Here is a 21,618-nt window from a genome sequence, read left to right as displayed (position 1 = left end):
ATAATAGACACTCAAGTATTTCTAGCCAGCTCTTTGGTAGGGAGTGCCAAGAGCCCTATCAATATATGTACCCATAATTGGAACATCAGAGGATGAAATCAACAATTACAGTTAATGCTTTCAGCAAAGAAGATAATTTTATCATAATATTGATAACAGTTACACTCCACCCGATTTTCCCGGGGTGTCATTTCCTTGGGGAAATGACAAGCCTTTCTGGCTCACACATGCTCTGCTCTGTTCCTTCTTTCTGTCCATCTTTGTCAGATACTGAGGGCATCTTTGGGCTGCTCTCCTTGGCACAAAACATTTTTGGTGTTAAAGGGTATTAATCAGGATCTACCCAAATGACCGATTTATGTTACTATGAAATTGGTAAACCAAGCAGATTTTCCTAAGTGATGATCTGATTCAAGTGAAGTAACTACCAGGAAAGACGTAAAACAGCATTAATGTTGTTTTGACCCGTTTCCCATTTCTCTTCTTTTGTTGTGTTTAGTGCAGCATTTTGGCTTTTAACTATATCAAGTGTTGAAGGCATCTACAGAAGAAAGTGTTTTGCAGTGGAAGGAACTTAGGGGGTCTTCAGAGAGGACGAATGCCTTCTTCAGGGCCACTCAGCAAGTCAGGGCTAGGCTCACCCTTAGGAAGGACTCCTGTTACATGTTTGATTCTTCATGCTCCAATCTGTGCTGAGTGGATAGTAGTGATTTTGCTCTTACCTGGTCACTGTAGTTTTGGCTGCCATGATTCACCTTCCTTTTCCCACCTTCCCCTCTAGTAACATTAACACAGCCCCAACCAGGTAGAATGTCTTTTTCCTTTGGCTCCATGACTGGCTTAGGAATGGGTACATGATTCATTCAGAAGCATGCTGAGATTTTTATTTGGACTACCAGAAAAGAGATACATCCTTTTTCCCATTGGAATAGAACCTAGAAAGAAATAGGAAGAAACTGAAGTCACCATCATACTACCATGACAGTTAAGTCTTTGTAAGAATGGAACCAATGTAGACAGAGTAGGGGACATTAGTTGAGAAGGAACAAGGCTTTGTGACACTTTCTGAGCAACTGAATCTAGCTGTGCCTGAAGTCATCCCTTCTCTGGCCTTTTCAGTTTCATGACCCAGTTAAAGCAGACTTAGTGAGTCCTTGTTACCTTTTGATCAAGCCATCCTTGGGTTCTAATTAAGGGATCTGTGTGACAGATCTAAGAACTGACCTCAGTTGTTAGAAATTTTTCAGGGATCAACTTTTGAATTTTCATCTGGAAGTAGTATTAGTTTTAGATGAGCTACAGACTTGGTAGGGCAACTCAATTTCTGGGTTGTGAGATGATCCCTTGGCTTATTTAGAATGTACTGTTTGGTTGTTAAGTAATTGGAGAAAATGGTTCAAACAAATAAAAAATGAAGGGTACATTTTGAAGAGTAATAGGTAGTTTATGTTCCCTAGTGCTGTTATTCTTGGTTGTTATTAAAAAGCTCTTTTTGGTAGGAGGTCAGAAACATTGGAGTGAATGTTAACCTAGCCTTACCCCAGAAAACACTCTAATTTTAATCTTAAATAAGAGAGAGACCATTAGTAATTAGTGGATGTTTCTGGACAAATAGTATGGAATTTCAAAGACGGGTCTCAAAATTGATGGAGAATGCCAAAGGTCTGAGAACAAAATGACATTTGATTCTCCATAATTGTCACAGGTAGGACTGTAACTTAAGCCTAGTTAAGAGTTTGCATGGGAGTAGTCTAGGGGTTCTTACAGACAGGGAGGGACCTCTCTCTAACTCCAAGACTCAGCTTTAGCACTATGTATACTGAGAGCGAACAGTTCTCTGCCCTGTGTACTATAGGGTATTTAACACTCTCCCTGGTCTCCACTTACTAAATTCCAATAGCACTCCTTTTCCTAATTGTGGTAAGCAAAAATTGTCTTCAGTCATTGATGCCTGTCCTCCAGATGGCAAAAATCACTCACAGTTGGAAACCCCTGCTTTGCCTGGTCTTCTTTATCCTCACAGACTGCAGATCATGCCTGTCTTGGCTCTTCTGGCAACTACCAGTGGATTCTGATAGGCAGCCAGACAAGACCTGTGCTGCATAGGTATAGAGTGGCTATGTCATGCCTCAGAAAGAACAGGAGCCTGAGAAATAGACAGAGCTGAGTTTAAATCCTGGATATTGGCAACTGGGACATGCTGGAATTGCTTTATCTCACTGAGTTTGTTCTGTAAAATAGGGATAAGAATTTTCTATTCAAAATGGTGACTTGGATTGAGACGAGAGTTTAGCGTTTAGCGCAGAGCTGGCACATAGTAACTACTCAATAAATGGTAGAAATGTTAATGTTTGTCACAGTACCCAGTGTTTGGGGGTAGGCATGTTGATGGGAAGGAGAGCTTTAGTGCAATGGAGAGCATGGGAAAGGGCTGAAGCATGAGGGGTATTAAACACACTTCTTTCCTAAAGTACTTATAATCTCATTGGGGCAGTAAAATTAACACATTAGAAAATGTATGTTATAGTGCAAGGAAATTAAGCAATGAAAACTTCTCTTGAGTCAAAAGAAAAAAAATCTCAACATAAAATGAGAGTTAAAAAAATAAATGGAAACAGTATAGCTGAAAGATAAACAGAATTTTTTAACTTGTTGTATAGATTCACTTATAGAGTCAATAGAGGATAAAATTAGTGAATGTAGAGGACATGTTGACAGAGTTAACCTGATATAAATAGAGAGAAAATACAGTTAAAAATACATAGGACCTCAGCAACCTGTGGGACAATGAGAGAATGTTCAATATTCATATTATAGGAGCTCCAAGGGAGAGGAGAAAGAGTGGAGCTGAAAGAGTATTTGAAGAAATAACGGCTGAACTTTTCACAATTTTTTCAAAAGATATAGACCTTCAGATTTAAATAGCTGAAGGAAACTCCCAATAGTATAAACTCAAAGAAATACATACTAAGATAGATTATAATTAAACTTCTATAAACCAGGGCTGAGAGTGAAGTTTCAAACTTCTTATCCCAGCTATGTGGGAGGCATACATAGGAGAATCTCAGTTCAAGGATGGCCCTGGGAGTGGGAGGAGAGATGTGAGAACCTATCTGAAAAATAACTAAAGCAAAAAGGATGGGTGAGGTAGAGCACCTGACTAGCAAGTATCAGGCCCTGAGTTCAAACTCCACTACCACCAAAAATGTAAAAAGAGTATAAAAATAAGTTACAAATAATGAGGGACCTTTCTGTAGATAATCTAGCCATTAAAGGGGCAATAGGGAAAAATATAAAAATATTTGCACTTAGAACTCAGACAACTTAAAAGAATGAATTCATTCCTTGGAAAATAGACGATCTGGATAGTCCCATACCAATCAAGACATTCAATTTGTAATTTAAAAGCTCCCCAAAACAAATATCTTGGTCCAGAAGTTTCTACCAAACATTTTGAATAAAAAGTAACATCAGTTTTATGATCTGTTCTAGAGAATTTGAGCAGGAAGAAACACTTCTCGAGTCATTTTAAGAAGCTAGAGTTGTGATTCAGGTGGTAGAGTGCCTAACTAGCAAGTGTGAAGCCTTGAGTTCAAATCCCAGTACTGACAAAAATAAATAAATAAAAGATACTGTGTAGGGCTGGGGTGTAGCTCAGTGGTAGAACACTTGCTTGTATGTGTCAGACCTTGAGTTTGATCCCCAGTACTCCCTTTCACCAAAATAAGATACTATTACCCTGATACTGAAACCAGACAAACAGTTTTTAAAAGAATAACAAACTGCAGAACAACTTCTCTTATGAATTTAGACATAAAAATCCTCAATAAAATATCAGCAAATGAAATCCAACTATGTCCAAAAATAAGTGTGTATTACAACCAAGTGGGATTTATTCTAGGAATGCAAGACCGGTTTAACATTTAAAAATCAATCAACATTACCACTATATAAACAGACTAAAGAAGAAAAAAATCATTATATCAATTGACACACAGAAATCATTTGACAGGATCCAACATCAATCCATGATATCCATTCTCAAGTTAAGAACAGAGGAGGATCACATCAACTTGATAAGGGGCATCTATAGAAGACCTACAGATAACATTAGGCTCAGTGTTTTCCTCTAAAATCAGAAACAAGACAAGGAGGTCCAATTTTACTGCGGTCAATACATACACTAAGCCTTCCTTATTTCCAGATTTATCGCACACAGTATTGACCAAGAGTAGTCAGAAAAATAATATTAAAAAAAATTCAAAAACAAAAATTTAAAATTGCCATGTGTGCATTACAAAGGTGGGTGAATGCAGAGATGCTCTCACTCCCACAGTATTACCAGTTGTATTTAACTCATTGTATGAACTGCTGAGTGTTTCCCTTAGTTTTGTGAAAATTTGCCTCCCCAAAATCAAATGGTGCCCAAAAAGCAAGGTAAAAGTGAATGCATTTATTTAGGTGATGAAGTGAAAATTTGAGATTTGTTGGAAGGCAGTATGTCTTTAGCAGAAGTTGGGTGACGTTATGGGAAAAATGAATCAAGCATGTATGGTGGTATAGCACTGAACTGTGTGCTTCCTGAGTGTGTACCATTTTCCCTCAATGGTAGTCTTCTTGGAACCATAATACCAGGGATCTATTGTAACTGGAAATTCTAATGACTCCAACACTACAAAGGAAAGAAAAGTCACATAAATTTGAAAGGAAGAAACATTGTTTCTCTATTGGCAAATGATAAAACTGTATAGAAGATCCCAAGGAATCTACATAAAGATTCTTAGGACTAATGAGTTCAGCAAGGTCCCAGATCAACACATGAGAATCAAATACATATTTATTTATAAATAAGCTATAAGTTGGAACTGAAATCAAAACACAATGCCACTTATAATCACTCCAAAGAAAATGAATAATTAGCTACAAATTAACAAAATGTGTAGCTAAATCTATATACTAAAACTCACCATATACTGATTTTAAAAAGGTAGGTTAATGGATTGGAGGATTAAACCAAGGGAAAATATCAGTTCTTCCCACATAGACTTACAGCATTAATGCAATGTCTAACAAAATTCCACCCAGGTTTCTGTAGTTATAGATGGGCTTCTTCCATAATTCATATGGAAAGGCTTAGACTTCAGAATTGCTAAAACAATCTTGGGAAAAGAATAAAGTGAGAGGAATTCTTCTACCCAACGTTAAGGATTACTGTATAGTTATCTTAATAGGGACTGTGTTGTACTTACAGAGGAATAGAGAAATAGATCAGTAGAAAAGAATAAAAATTCTAGAAATAGGCACAGATATGCCCAAGTGTTGCTGGACAAAGTTTCAAATGCAACTTAATGGAGGAGGATAGCCATTTCAACAAATGGTGCTGGAAAAATTGACTCTCCTTAGGCAAGAAATGACCTTGACCTGCAAAGGTGACTCAAAGTGGTACACAGGCTTAGATTTAAAAGAGAAAACCTTAGAAATTTTAGGGAAAAATATTCAGAACATTGGAGCAAAGAGTTCTTAGAGTTGACCCAAAAGCATGATCCATGCTATAGACTGAATTGTGCCCTGTCACCAAAATTCATCTGTTTATGCTCCCACCCCTAATGTGGTAATTTTTGGAACCAGGGGTCTTTGAGAGTTAATGAGATTAAGATGAGGTCACAGGTGGGGCCCTCATGAGAAGTTTAGTCCCCTTATAAGAAGAAATGATGGTCTACTTCCTCTCTTTCCACCAACCTCCACCAGGGAAAGGTAGCAATCTACAATTCGAGGAAAGAGCCCTCAAAACAGGCACTGACTTTGCTGGCATTGATTGATGTTGAATTTTCTCACAGTCTCCAGACCTGTGAGAAACAAATACCTGTTGTTTAAGATTCCTGGTCTATAGCATTTTGTTATGGCAGTCTGAGACAAGATAGTCCATAAAAGGAAAAACTTGATAAATTGGAACTTGTCAAATTTAAAAATGTTTTTGCTCTGTGAAAGACCCTGTTCAGAGGATAAAAAGGCAAGCTACAGACTGCTAGAAAATATTTTCAAATCATACATTCAGCAAAGGGCTATTATTTAGAATATACAATGAACCCTAACATCTCAACAATGAACAAAACCCCCATCTAGCTTAGTGCCAGTGGCTCATGCCTATAATCCTAGCTACTTGGGAGGCTGAGATTGGGAGGATCACAGTTTGAGGCCAGTCTGAGAAAATAGTTTAGGAGACTCCATCTCAAAAATAATCAGAGAAAAATGGATGTGAGGTGTGACTCAAGCAGTAGAGCACCTGCTTTGCAAGCATGAAGCCCTGAGTTCAAATCCCAGTCCCATCCCAAAAACCTACCTAGAAAATAAGTTATAAAAGACATTTCCCTAAATAGGACATATAGATAGCTTATAAGCACACAAGGAAATGTCCAACATTACTAGCCATTTGGGAATTACTAGCCACATCTATCTGAGTGGCTAAAATTTAAAAAATACAGTGACAACAGAAAACGCTAGTGAAGGATATGGATAAGCTGGATTCCTCAGACTTTGCTGGTGGGAAGGTAAAGTGGTGTGACCACTCTGGAAAACAGCGGCAGTTTCTTAGAAAACTAAATATGCAACTGTTATATGATCCAGCAACTGCACTGGGTTTGTTTGTTTGTTTTTGGGTTTGGGGACTAAACCCAAAGCCCTGTGCTTGCTAGGCAAATGCTCTACCACTGAGCAACCCAGCGACTGCACTCTTGGGCATTTGTTCCAGAGAAGTGAAAACTCATGTTCATACAAAGAATTATGCACAAATGTTCATAGCACCATTATTCACAATAGCCCAAATCTGAAACAAACAAACAAAAAAACCCAGAGAAATGAATAGATAAACAAACTGTGGTACATCTATAGTGTGTAATGCTACTCAGCAATATAAAAGAAGCTACTGATGCACACAATGACTTGGATGAATCTCAAGGGAATTATGGAGTGAAAAAAGCCACCTCTTAAAAATTACATACTGTATGATCCTGTTTACACAATGTTCTTGAAGTGACAAAATTATAGGAAAGGCATGATTAGTGGTTACAAGGGGTTAGGAATGGGTGGGGAGGGAGGGAGGTGGGTGTAGCTGTGGAAAAGCAATGGCAATGCCAAGGCTCCTTGCCCTCTATCTTGACTGTAGGGGTGGATATGTGAACTTACACATGTGATAAAATTGCCAAGAACTAAACACATGCATGGACATCCATACAGAGAAATGAGTGTGGGTAACCTTGGGAAATCTGAGAAGGACCGATGGATTGTGTTAGTGCCGTTTCCTGGTTGTGCGACTGCACTGTCACTTTGCGACACATTCTCTTGGGGGAAGCTGGGGAGATAGTGTAATGCATCTTTCCCATCATTCTGACAACTGCAAATGAGTCAACCATTATCTTAAAATAAGGAGCTTCATTCTAAGAAATGGTATGAAACCTTACGTATCAACCCATCCAACCAAAATTAAGTTCCTACCTATTGTGTACTCGATCAGATCAAATGGCCCGGTGAATGGCTACACCTAAGTGTTTCAGAGGGTCCTGTAAAGCAGAGTTTGACTCTGTCCCTGGTCCAAGTCAATGCCAATCATAGCTAAGCCTTGCCTGGCACATTCTGTATGCTATGATTTCTTCTACAAGTTTAAAGTGAATTAACTCATTTAGCACTCACCATAATCAAGTGAGGTATGTAACTTTATCCCCATTTTATAGAGAACAAGACTGAGACTCAAGAACAAAAGCAAATCACCAGGACACGACCAGTTAACTGAAGGAGGGAGGAGTTCACTCCAGGCAGTTTGGCTCTAGAGTCCTTGTATTGTACCATATTGTGACACAATATCCACTTGATCAGTATTTGGTGGATGAATTCTATGAATAAGGCATTAGAACTGCATCTGTCTGGCTCTACCCAAGGGTCAAAAAATGCATTTTGTGCTGTGTCTCTGGGCAGAGCCAGGACTCAGCTCAGTTTCTCCCCTGAGTTTTGGGAGTGTCTCTCACTTCCGCTATTGCCTGTTCGTCTGGCTTCACTCAGAAGTCAGAACTCTAGGAAAGAACTCTGCCCCAGCCTTAGGTAGGAAGTGATTTCTCTTTTCACCTTGCATGGCACTTTTCTTAAACTCCTTGTCAGTGATACACCTGTTTTATGTGCTTGTCATTTGATTCACCATCAGCGTCTAGCTCTGAGCCTCATAGAGAGTAGGTGTTCACTAACTGTTGACTTAATATGGACATATGGAGTTGAACAGGTACACTAGTTAGGGTCTGCTGTACATTTCTTTGTTTTGTCCTCCTCTCTCATAGCTGTTAAGCTCCTCAAAGGCAAGTACCTTTCCTGATGTGATTTATCTCTTAATGGGAAGATGACTCCCCCTAGACTTGGTTAAAAAAAAAAAATCTTTAGTGTCTTTAGTGGTAAAATGCAGACCAGGTCATGATTTGAGGGATAAGAGAACTACTTCCATTGAAGACTTGGTTTTCACAGGCTGATTTCTCCCAGGCTTTGGGCTAGTGCCAATGTATATAGTTTATACTCTCCATAAAGAGACAGGTTAACTACCTGGTCGTAGCCAGCACTGGTTGTGCAAGTCACATGACCCCAGTACAGTCACAGAATAACAATAAAGCAATAAAATGGAGATTTTTATTCATCAGATTCCAGGGGACTGCTCTTGAGAAAAACTTTGAGAAATGAAGAGAGCCTCTAGGTTCCAGGCAGAACTGCAGGCTTTGTTGTGTGTGTTGTTATACTCACGATAACATCTGTCACGCTGGCTGCTGACGTTTTAGTGCTTTTGATGTACCAGGAATGGCGCAAAGGATTCAATAAACTTTACATCATTTAGTCCTGTCTGTAACTAGATAAGCTTGGCTATTGGGCCAAGCTTACCCCATTTCACAGATTAGGAAGTGCAGAAGAGGCAGTGAACTTGCCCAAGGTCACACAAGTTGGAAGGGGAGTTTCTCTGAGACCCAAGGTCCAGCCTCTGGCCAGCTGGACTGGATGGTTCCTGCCCCTCTTGTCCTCTCTCTGGGCCCTGACTGGACACTTTACTTGGGTTGGAGGCTGAAGCTACTTGATTAGTCTCTTGGTAGGGAGCTCTCACAGCCGCCTCTGGCTGTGCCTGACCTGCTTTAGCAGGGAGGGGACTTGGCCTCAGGCCTCGAGATGCACCTTGAACCAGTGGAGTTGCTGGCAGCTTCCTCTGGCTCTCCCCACCATAACTGATGGCTAGCCCCTCCTGCCCAAATCCTTGGGATTTGTTTTTATGTTTTCCTCAAAGGATCCAGGGTGAGTATGACGCTGACATATAAATCTCTGTCAAGCAGGAGGGCCTAAGGGAGGACAGGTCAGAAATAAGCAAGCCCCAACATACATGGGAAGGGTGCCTGGCTCACAGCCCCCACTCAGGAGGCCCTTCCTTGTGGCCACTCCCCAGGCTCAGGACTCCAGGGTTAGCCAGTCTGTAGCCCTGAGAGGCAGCATCTCCAGCTGCTGTTAAAAAAGACAAAAAAATAAAATAAATTAAATACCCCTGTCAGGCGTTGCTGCTGGCTTACTCATTTGTCAGAATCCTTTAGAACTGACTCAGGTTTCTAGACATTTATGGAATTGATGCCCCAGCAGGGCGGTGTTCAGGCAAATTGTGAGGTCGGCACAGCTCCCACAAACATTACTCCTTACCTCTTGGCTGACCAAGTCTACACAGCTCTCGCCCTTCCTCTCCCTAAACACTTAAAAAAAATAAACCAGAAAGAAATTAATTCACTTGAACTAGTCTGTATATAGATATTACCCTGAAATTCTAGCAAATAACACTTCTTGGAAACAGAATCTGTGGTTCAGAAGTTTGATACCTTGAAAAACAATTTTAATAAGTTGGGCACTTTCTGTGTGAGTGGTCTGATTTTCTGCATGGGTCACTCCTTGCTTTAAGTTAGAATCTAATGTCACATTGTCTGGGAGGCTCAACCTTGACCACGCAGATTAAAGTGGTAAAAATCTACCCTGGATTGCTCTTAACCTGTTATATGTTTCCCCCTCCCTGGAACTGTTATTTTCTTTTTTATTCTTTTTGGCAGTACTGGGGTTTGAACTCATGGCCTTGCACTTGTGAGGTAGGCACTCTACTACTTGAGCCACACCCCCAGCTCTTTTTTGCTGTAGTTATTTTTTCAGATAGGGTCTTGTGATTTTGTCCAGGGTCATCCTTGGACTGTAATCCTCCTCTACCTAAACTTTCTGCATAGCTAAGATTACAGACTCTACCATGCCTGCATTTTAGTTAATATGGGATTTCACTTACTTTTTAGCTAGAGTGGACTTGAACCTCCATTCTCTGGATCTCCATCTCAGGAGTAGATGGGGTTACGGGCATGTGCCACCAGGCCCAGCCTTACTTGTCACCTTCTAATGCATCACATTCTTTAATTATAATCATGCTTGTTGTTGATTACTTGTCTTTTGTCTCTAGAAGACACACTCCATGAGAGAGCTATTTTGATGTCTCCTAAACACCTAGGCCTGTATCTAATTCATGGAAGGTGCTGAAAAGTGTGCACTGAATGTATGAAGAAATGGACCAGTGAAATCAAAGTGGGTAAATGCAGCTTGCTAACGGATGTAGTTCAGAATGTAACCTTTAGACTTAGTCTTCCCCACCAAGGGTTACTGAAGGATTTTTGAATAGTCAGAGCTGGCAGATTGGGAAGTGATATTTCTGAAAGGTAGTGAGTGTTTTAGTATTGGGACATCCATGTTGCAAGGAGAATGGGGAGGAATTCCAAACTCTAGAAGCCCCATTGGTCTTTTTGAGACCCTCATCTACCTCTGGAGATCTTGGTGTTACGTTACCTCTGTGATGTCAGTCTTTGTTGTGTTAGATGGTGCTTTCCCCCATTCAGGGGGAGTGATGGTAGCCCTCAATGTCTCCTCAACCAGGCCAGATTAAAGTTGGCAAAGTGTCGGGCCTCAAGGGTCTTCCACCAGGATCTGTAACTTTGAAGAATTAGAGGAACAAACCAAGATAGGAATTGTGTTGTGTTATTCTCTTGATTTTAGGCAGCAAAACATTCAAGTCAGTCTACATTAAGAAGAAAAGACATTTTTATTTGTAACTATTAAGTCCAAGAATATCTAACTTTAGGTATAACTAAATCCAAGTATGACTGAATCCAGAGACTTAATGGGGTCAATAGTAGTTAGCTTCTTTCCATCCCTCTGGCCATCCTGCCGCCATGTTGTTTTCATTCCCAGTCTCCTCAGTGATTCCCTGGCTCCTCAAAGTTCTCATGACTATGATAAGTCTAGACTTATCATAGAGTGGGCTTCCCTACCACTTGACTCAAGCCCAGGAACATGGCCACTGATGGGCTTGCCTTACACTATCCCTGAACTAGTCACATGGCTAGGGGAATGGAGTCAGCCAGGTGGTCATGAACTTTACCCCCAAATCCAGGTCACTAGAAATAAATTAGGAGTTGATGAAAAGTGGTCTCTCAGATGAAATTAGGATGATATCCTATGATAGAAGAATGGGTGCTAGAGAGGAAAAATAATAAGTAACAATTACATTGATATAAAAAGAAACCCAGATAGAGACGAAATGACAGAATGGTTCCACCTCAAAGACCAACTGCAATTTGTTGCTGGTCGCTCTCTGGAATTTCATATTGAAAAACAGCCTGAGACTGAACCAAGTGAAAATATAGTGTCATAATTGATTATAAATGTCTACCATGTGCTAGAAAATAGCAGAGTGCCAGGTATTTGTTTTCTTTTATTTCTGCATTGGCAGTGAGTTTATTAAAGTCCTTTTGCTTTATTATTCACACACTCAGGTCAAAGAGTGGGGTCTATTAACAAGGCCATTTATTGCCATCAGTGTCAACCAGTGGTGCTGAGACAAGGTGGCATTTATCCTCCTTGTGTTCATTGGTGTCATTGCCAAGACCATCCATGATGTGGCCTTGATTGAAACTTGCCATCTGGCATTTGGTCAGTTACCACTTTTATTCTTTTTCCCCCTTGCTCAACAAATTGATCAAGGCCTTATTTGTGACAGGCACTTTTCTGGATGCCACTGGAGCAGTGGTGCCCAAAAGTGATCTGTTCCCATCCTTATGGAGCTTAGGACTCATTGAGAGCAGCTCTGCTGGCTACAATCTCTCTCTTTATTCCAGTTTGTTGTTTTCAAAGAACATATTCCCTTACTGAACCCTGTTAGCAACCCTGATAGACAAGTACTGTTATTAAGAACATTGCTGTCCTAAACAACAGGAAAAGAAAAAGCAAGACAGTAGAGAGTAACCTCAACTTAGGTACACACAATCAAACCTTCCAACAACTAAGACAACTAAATGACAGGAACCACCACATACCTATCAGTACTAACGCTTAATGTTAACGGACTTAATTCACCCATCAAAAGGCACTGCTTGACGAAATGGATTAAAAAGGAAGATCCAACAATTTGTTGCTTACAGGAGACCCATCTCACCTACAGAAATAAGCATAGGCTTAGGATGAAAGGCTGGAAAAAGATTTACCAAGCCAATGGCCCCCGAAAACAGGCAGGAGTAGCAATACTTATCTCTGACAAAGTAGACTTCAAACCTACATTATTCAAATGAGATAAAGAAGGACATTCCATACTAATAAAAGGGGAAATAGACCAAAAGGAAATAATAATCATCAATCTGTATGCACCCAATGTCAATGCACCCAGTTTCATCAAATATACCCTGAGAGACCTAAAAGCATATATAAACGCCAACACAGTGGTTGTGGGAGACTTTAACACCCCATTATCATCAATAGATAGGTCATCCAAACAAAAACTCAATAAAGAAATCCAAGATCTAAAATATGCAATAGATCAAGTGGACCTAGTAGATGTCTACAGAACATTTCATCCAACCTCTACACAATATACATTCTTCTCAGCAGCCCATGGAACCTTCTCCAAAATAGATCATATCCTAGGGCACAAAGCAAGCCTCAGCAAATATAAGAAAATAGAAATTATACCATGCATACTATCTGATCACAATTCAGTAAAAGTAGAACTTAACAACAAAAGTAAAGACAAAAAACATGCAAACAGCTGGAAACTAAATAACTCATTACTTAATGAAGAATGGATCATTGATGAAATAAAAGAGGAAATTAAAAAGTTCCTGGAAGTAAATGAAAATGAAAACACAACCTACCGGAACCTATGGGACACAGCTAAAGTGGTCCTGAGAGGAAAGTTTATAGCCATGAGTGCATATATTAAAAAGACTGAAAGATCCCAAATCAATGACCTAATGATACATCTCAAACTCCTAGAAAAACAAGAACAAGCAAATCCCAAAACAAATAGAAGGAGAGAAATAATAAAAATAAGAGCTGAAATCAACGAAATAGAAACAAAAAACCATACAAAGAATTAATGAAACAAAAAGTTGGTTCTTTGAAAAAATAAACAAGATCGATAGACCCCTGGCAAACCTGACTAAAATGAGGAGAGAAAAAACCCAAATTAGTAGAATCAGGAATGCAAAAGGGGAGATAACAACAAACACCATGGAAGTCCAGGAAATCATCAGAGACTACTTTGAGAACCTATATTCAAATAAATTTGAAAATCTTAAAGAAATGGACAGATTTCTAGATACATATGATCATCTAAAACTGAACCAAGAGGAAATTAATCACCTGAATAGACCTATAACACAAAATGAAATTGAAGCAGCAATCAAGAGTCTCCCCAAAAAGAAAAGTCCAGGACCTGATGGATTCTCTGCTGAATTCTATCAGACCTTTAAAGAAGAACTGATACCAACCCTCCTTAAACTGTTCCACGAAATAGAAAGGGAAGGAAAACTGCCAAACACATTTTATGAAGCCAGTATTACACTCATCCCAAAACCAGGCAAAGACACCTCCAAAAAGGAGAACTATATGCCAATCTCCTTAATGAACATTGACGCAAAAATCCTCAACAAAATAATGGCAAATCGAATTCAGCAACACATCAAAAAGATTATTCACCACGACCAAGTAGGCTTCATCTCAGGGATGCAGGGGTGGTTCAACATACAAAAATCAATAAATGTAATAAACCACATTAACAGAAGCAAAGACAAAACCACTTGATCATCTCAATAGATGCAAAAAGAGCCTTTGATAAGATCCAACACCATTTCATGATAAAAGCTCTAAGAAAACTAGGAATAGAAGGAAAGTTCCTCAACATTATAAAAGCTATATATGACAAACCTACAGCCAGCATTATACTTAACGGAGAAAAACTGAAACCATTCCCTCTAAAATCAGGAACCAGACAAGGATGCCCACTATCTCCACTCCTATTCAACATAGTACTGGAATTCCTAGCCAGAGCAATTAGGCAAGAAGAAGGAATAAAAGGAATACAAATAGGCAAAGAAACTGTCAAAATATCCCTATTTGCAGACGACATGATCCTATACCTTAAAGACCCAAAAAACTCTACTCAGAAGCTTCTAGATATCATCAATAGCTATAGCAAGGTAGCGGGATATAAAATCAACATAGAAAAATCATTAGCATTTCTATACACTAACAATGAGCAAATGGAAAAAAGAATGTATGAAAACAATTCCATTTACAATAGCCTCAAACAAAATCAAATACCTAGGTGTAAACCTAACAAAAGATGTGAAAGACCTCTACAAGGAAAATTATACACTTCTGAAGAAAGAGATTGGGGAAGACTATAGAAAGTGGAGAGATCTCCCATGCTCATGGATTGGTAGAATCAACATAGTAAAAATGTCAATACTCCCCAAAGTAATCTACATGTTTAATGCAATTCCCATCAAAATTCCAATGACATTCATTAAAGAGATTGAAAAATCTACTGTGAAATTTATATGGAAACACAAGAGGCCACGAATAGCCAAGGCAATACTCAGTCAAAAGAACAATGCAGGAGGTATCACAATACCTGACTTCAAACTATATTACAAAGCAATAACAATAAAAACAACATGGTACTGGCACAAAAACAGACATGAAGACCAGTGGAACAGAATAGAGGACCCAGATATGAAGCCACACAACTATAACCAACTTGTCTTTGACAAAGGAGCTAAAAATATATGATGGAGAAATAGCAGCCTCTTCAACAAAAACTGCTGGGAAAACTGGTTAGCAGTCTGCAAAAAACTGAAACTAGATCCATGTATATCACCCTATACCAAGATTAACTCAAAATGGATCAAGGATCTTCATATAAGACCACAAACTCTAAAGTTGATACAGGAAAGAGTAGGAAATACTCTGGAGTTAGTAGGTATAGGTAAGAACTTTCTCAACGAAACCCCAGCAGCACAGCATAGATAAATGGACCTCATAAAGCTAAAAAGCTTCTGTTCATCAAAAGAAATGGTCTCTAAACTGAAGAGAACACTCACAGAGTGGGAGAAAATATTTGCCAACTATACATCAGACAAAGGTCTGATAACCAGAATATATAGGGAACTTAAAAAACTAAATTCTCCCAAAACTAATGAACCAATAAAGAAATGGGCAAGTGAACTAAACAGAACTTTCTCAAAAGAAGAAATTCAAATGGCCAGAAAACACATGAAAAAATGCTCACCATCTCTAGCAATAAAGGAAATGCAAATTAAAACCACGCTAAGATTCCACCTCACCCCTGTTAGAATAGCCATCATCAGCAACACCAACAACAACAGGCGTTGGCGAGGATGCGGGGAAAAAGGAACCCTCTTACACTGTTGGTGGGAATGTAAACTAGTACAACCACTCTGGAAAAAAATTTGGAGGCTACTTAAAAAGCTAGACATTGATCTACCATTTGATCCAGCAATATCACTCTTGGGGATATACCCAAAGGACTGTGACACAGGTTACTCCAGAGGCACCTGCACACCCATGTTTATTGCGGCACTATTCACAATAGCCAAGTTATAGAAACAGCCAAGATGCCCCAGCACTGACGAATGGATTAAGAAAATGTGGTATCTATACACAATGGAATTTTATGCAGCCATGAAGAAGAACGAAATGTTATCATTCTCTGGTAAATGGATGGAATTGGAGAACATCATTCTGAGTGAGGTTAGCCTGGCCCAAAAGACCAAAAATCGTATGTTCTCCCTCCTATGTGGACATTAGATCAAGGGCAAACACAACAATGGGATTGGACTTTGAGCACATGATAAAAGCGAGAGCACACAAGGGAGGGGTGAGGATAGGTAAGACACCTAAAAAACTAGCTAGCATTTGTTGCCCTTAACGCAGAGAAACTAAAGCAGATACCTTAAAAGCAACTGAGGCCAATAGGAAAAGGGCACCAGGAACTAGAGAAAAGGTGAGATCAAAAAGAATTAACCTAGAAGGTAACACCCACGCACAGGAAATCAATGTGAGTCAATGCCCTGTATAGCTATCCTATCTCTACCAGCAAAAACCCTTGTTCCTTCCTATTATTGCTTATACTCTCTCTGCAACAAAATTAGAGATAAGGGCAAAATAGTTTCTGCTGGGTCTTGAGGGGGTGGGGGGGAGAGTGAGGGGGCAGAGTGGGTGATAAGGGAGGGGGTGGGGGCAGGGGGGAGAAATGACCCAAGCCTTGTATGCACATATGAATAATAAAAGAAAAAAAAAAAAGAACATTGCTGTCTTGCCAACAGGGAAGCCAAGGCTCAGGGAAGTTGGTGACTTTCTAAACTTCACATAGTAACAAGTGGAAGATATGAGATTCAAGTTGATGTTTGCTCATTGTAGGGACCGAATTCTAATCACTGGACAATACTGCTATGTCCTGAGAGGCCAAATGTAGGGTACTTTGGTTATAAATGGGCTTCATGGAAGAAGGAGACTTGACTGTGGATCATTAATGGCTTCATATATTTGTTATTTTCCTGGGTTTAAAGTTATCTTATAGGCTATAAAAAGAAGACCGTTATGCACACTGGGTGTCTCCATTGGTGAAATATTGGCTTTGCAAGAACTCTACAAAAGGTCAAGGAATTTTATAGCATTAGACTGAGTATTAATGAATTATAGAGAGTTAAGAATCTAATAATATTTGTATCATTCTTTAAGGATGGCCCAAGTTCTGGTTCCATTTTTATGCCTTTCATCTTTGTCATGTTGGATATACTCAATATCCAACTATCTGTGTATCTTAAGAGCGTCTGGGATCGTCCCAATTTCATGCAATTTTTCTTCTTTTTGTAAAAATAACGCTGGATGAGTTTAAGTGAGACTTAACTTTTATACCTTTGTAAGAACTTTTATAAGAATTCTCAGACTAGAAAACCCTCATTTTGCTATTTTCTGCTTTTTGCTTGAGGGACTCGTGTGTGTGTGTGTGTGTGTGTGTGTGTGTGTGTGTGTGTGTAAAACACCAAAGTGCATTTGCATATTTTTTGGACAGAGCTCAGTTTTCAAAGGTTTAGCAGACTGTTGGAAAAGTTTCCTTCTCTAATTCTTGGTATAGGTGTTCTTCTGCCAAGTGGATTGTTGTGGGTCTATGGTATTAGGGGTGTGGTTGTTTCCCAGCTGAGTTTTATGATCTCTTCCCAGTGCTTCCCCTCCAAGTACAACATCCACATCTGTAACAGAGGCAGCATGTCACCTGGAGTGGCTCAGCTCTTACTAGTGGGCCAGCACTGGCCATGAGAAGTCAGCCCAGACTGCATGACAGGAATTTAGCAATTTGGGGATGAAATTAAAATTTTGTAAGTGTTGTATTTCAGAACTGAAAGAATGTAGAAGCCCTGTAGGAAAGAGATTGTCTGGTTTCCTCCCTGACCAGGAATGTCTGGCAAAGTGAATTTTGTGATTCTGAAGGGGTTCCTGTAAACATTTCTTCATAGGAGAGTTGAAGAGTATTATCCTGACACAGAGTCATGAGTTCTGAAGCAGGATAGCCATTTTGTTCTAGGTGAAGCCCATGTTTTTCATACTTTTGAGGTTTTAGTGTTGTGATGGGAGACGCTTATTTGATGGTGAAATTTCTTAGGAAGTGGACCATCATTGAATCTAGATGCTAAGTGATCAGTCTCCATCTAACCTCATAGGGAAGGAATAATGGCTAAAGAGGAGTCTGGAAAGAAACTGTTGGTAGAGGTTTTGTCTTTGGTTCCCATGTACAAAATCCATAGAATAGAATAAAAAGGGTGAGAGTCTATTCCAATAGATGAAAACTGAAGTCAAGCTGATCTGAATAAGTTACAGTTGTACAACTAAAATTTATAAAAGTAACTAAAAAGTTTTCAGGCAGTATTGCTGCAGATGAACCTGAATCAATGTGCTCAAAAGGGAACAATATAAGCCTATATCTTTCTAACACTTGTCTATCCTTTCTTCTGTGTTGTATTCATTCTAAGGTAAGTTCTTCCTATATGGAAGCAAGATGACCTGCCACAGGTCTAAGGCTCATTCTAGCAGCTCAGTAACTCCAACAGGAAGAAAGACCTTCTTTCCCAATATGTAAAACATTCAAGGCTCATTCTCATTAATTTGACTGGGATCCTCTCTTGACCCATGGAAATGGGATCAAATGGCCTGAGAGAGAAGAATGATTACAAAATGAAAATTCTGGGTTCTGTGTCTGGAAGAAGAAAGGAAAAATAGATGGAGGACATTTAAATGAAAAGTGGGGAAGCATCTTACATACATTGATTATTGCCATCTTAGAAAAGTAAGAAGACTTTGAAAATTTTCCCACTTCTTTCTGCTGTTTCTCTTTTTTTTTTCTACTTCAGCTTTATTGTACAATATCTATAAGAAAATATTAATTTTTAAATTAGAAAACATAAAAATGCTTTCAATATAGAAGAGACAATCTGATTTTAAAGACAATACTCTATAAGAATGTCTACCCAGAAAATAACAAACTTTCACAGGATACCAAGCTGGACAGAGGCTTTGGCAAATCCGGTACAAAGCTCTGTTTAAAACCAGTCCAAGATACTTAATCCAAACTCCATCATCATTCTTCATTAAAAGCCTACAAACCGCTGAAGGTGGTTTCTTACTCTTTAAAAAGCTGAGACATTTTTCAGTGAGTGAGCATTCTGAAAATCTCTTACATATCAAAACAACGCTTCCAACTTAATAGCCATTTTGCAGGTTGTTGGTTTTGTTTTGTTTTTCCTTCATGTGGATTATCTCTGGCAACTATTTTAATGACTATTAGTGATCCATTTTAATTTATCCTGATAGAAAACATAAGTTAAATACATTTTTTAAAACCTCATCCTTTACAAAAATCAGTTTATAAATTTGCATCATAAAAATTAGTGCCAAGACCATCAAGATGGTCTTCGTTTGTATGGTTGTATGTGTATCAGTTGGTTTTCCCACAGGTGGGGTGGCAGATGTCCCACTTTTCTATGTAGTGTAATCAGGATATAAACCCAAGCACTTGGAATCCCAAGATAGTTCAGTTAATAAGACTGTGTGACAGATTTTAGTGCGATCAATCCTGGACCTATATAGCAATATTGGTGTTAAAATACTGACGGCAAACCTTGGTGGGAATTTAATTCGCCTCAGACAATAAACATCAGGAGATGCAAAAGGAAAAATGTTCACCACTTCTTTCTGCTGTTTCAATTATGTGCTTTAATTCATTGATTCACTCAGCACTATTGAATGCCCACCAGGTAGAAGCACCATACTAAAAATCCAACAGTGGACAAGAAAAACATCTCTTTGCCTTCGTGAATATTCTATCCTTACCAAGAAGACTGGTAAATACACCATTATAATCTGTATGTAAGGCTATGGGGGGAAGTAGAGCACATGGAAAGAGAATTCATTTCCATCTTGAAGGGTGTGATAATTAGTTTGAGGCTTGAAGGTTGGGCAAGAAGTAGCCAGGTTCCACAGGGGCTAGGGTATAGGTTGGACAGTCAGGAAGGAGAAGAGCATTTCAGGGGAACAGAATGTTCAAGAGCCCTGGAGCTAGGGTATAGGTGTGTTGTATATTTGGGCAACTGAAAGAAATTTAAATTCAGAGATGGAAGACTTCTCTGTCCTTCCAGAGCAGCACAGGGTCAGTAGAGATAATAAAACCAGGAGAAAGACTAAAGAAATAGGTTTAGTGCTTTAGTCCGTTGGCCTACCTTATTACCTTGTGGAATGATACTTCATGTTGGAATTGCAGAACACATAGTGGCATCCTGAACTCAAATTAGGCACCCGGAAAGTAAATACTTCCAGATACAGCATGGTACTGAGGAAAAATAGTATTTTGTTCTATTTTACTATATGAAAATGTTCCTGATAAAAGAACTGATAATACCAGATAGTATATGGAATGTAATCACAGCTATGTTAAAATAACACAATAGCAAAGGCAGTTTATACTTTGAGAAAAAAATAGGAGAAAATATACTATTATGTTAGCAGTTATCAATGGGTGATAGAATTCAGAGCTTTGATTTTCACATTTTTGTTTGTGTCTGTTACTCCTATTTTCCATGGATGAACAGATATTAAAAGGTGAAAGCTGTGTTTATTCAATCATGAGGGAGGTGCCTTAAAGAAGAGGGCAAGCACAGAGCCACTCAGCCTCCAGTTATGGGTCATCTGGCCAACTGGAGAGTATGTGTGATTTGTAATTGCAGTGGCGGGGGGTGGGGGGGCAGTATATGTAAGCACTGATGGGAGATGGGGGTAGCTTGGTCTGGAAAGGGTGGATCTCTTGAGTCAGTTCTTAGGTGTGGAGAGGGCATTCTTGTGAGGCTATAGAGTGACCGAGTAAGGATAAGAATTCTCCAGAAGAATTGGTTCTTTCCCACTTCTCTGAAGGACTGTTCCTGTGTGGTATTGGATTATACTGTGGTAGACATGACAAGGTTGGAGAAGTGGGACTGATCACAAAGCAGTGTTTAAATGCACTTTTTTTCTGGCCTAGGAGGCTTCCCATGACTGTCATGAAAAGGCAATGGGCAATGCACAAACACAAATAAGAATTCAAAAATTAAATGCAACACCTCAAACAGAAACACTGTAAAAGAATATCTAAACACATTTACACTAAGTCACTTTTAAGGAAAGAAAAAGTTAATCTTTGGATGCATAGGTACAAAATACCAAAAGCTTTAAATTGAGATATCAAGGTGAAAGGCAATTTGAAAATTGAAATTAGTAAGATATGTATCTCGGGTAAATGTTTGCATCGTGAAACAATTCTTTATCACCATATAGATTTGCCTATAACAGAACAATAAGTTGTCTGTTTATGACTTGATAGACTTCAAGGTTAGAACTGATGACGGTACAAAAGATAAAGCTAAAGAATTAGGAGAGATGTAAGTAATGCATGTTGATAAGGGGGGAAAAGTGTGCTTTAGTCAATGAATCCTTGAGGAAGCAAATTTCACTTACTTAGACACAAGTTTACATGCATTTACAAAAACAATCCTCTCTTGAGACTGTAGCAATTTTTATAATTGTGGTATGAAAGCTAAATGTTCCTTCAGTTGAAGGAAAAATGAGGTGAGCTTTCCAGCTGTAGTCTGTCTGCAAGGCTGGTTAAGGACAGAAGAGAGGGTTGAGCCATCAGGGGCTGGTAGGGAGGTGACA

The sequence above is a fragment of the Castor canadensis genome, chromosome 10 (genome assembly GCF_047511655.1).
Source record: "Castor canadensis chromosome 10, mCasCan1.hap1v2, whole genome shotgun sequence".
NCBI classification, from domain to species: domain Eukaryota; kingdom Metazoa; phylum Chordata; class Mammalia; order Rodentia; family Castoridae; genus Castor; species Castor canadensis.
The sequence above is the reverse complement of the archived record's forward strand: the minus strand, read 5'-3'. Positions refer to the sequence as shown.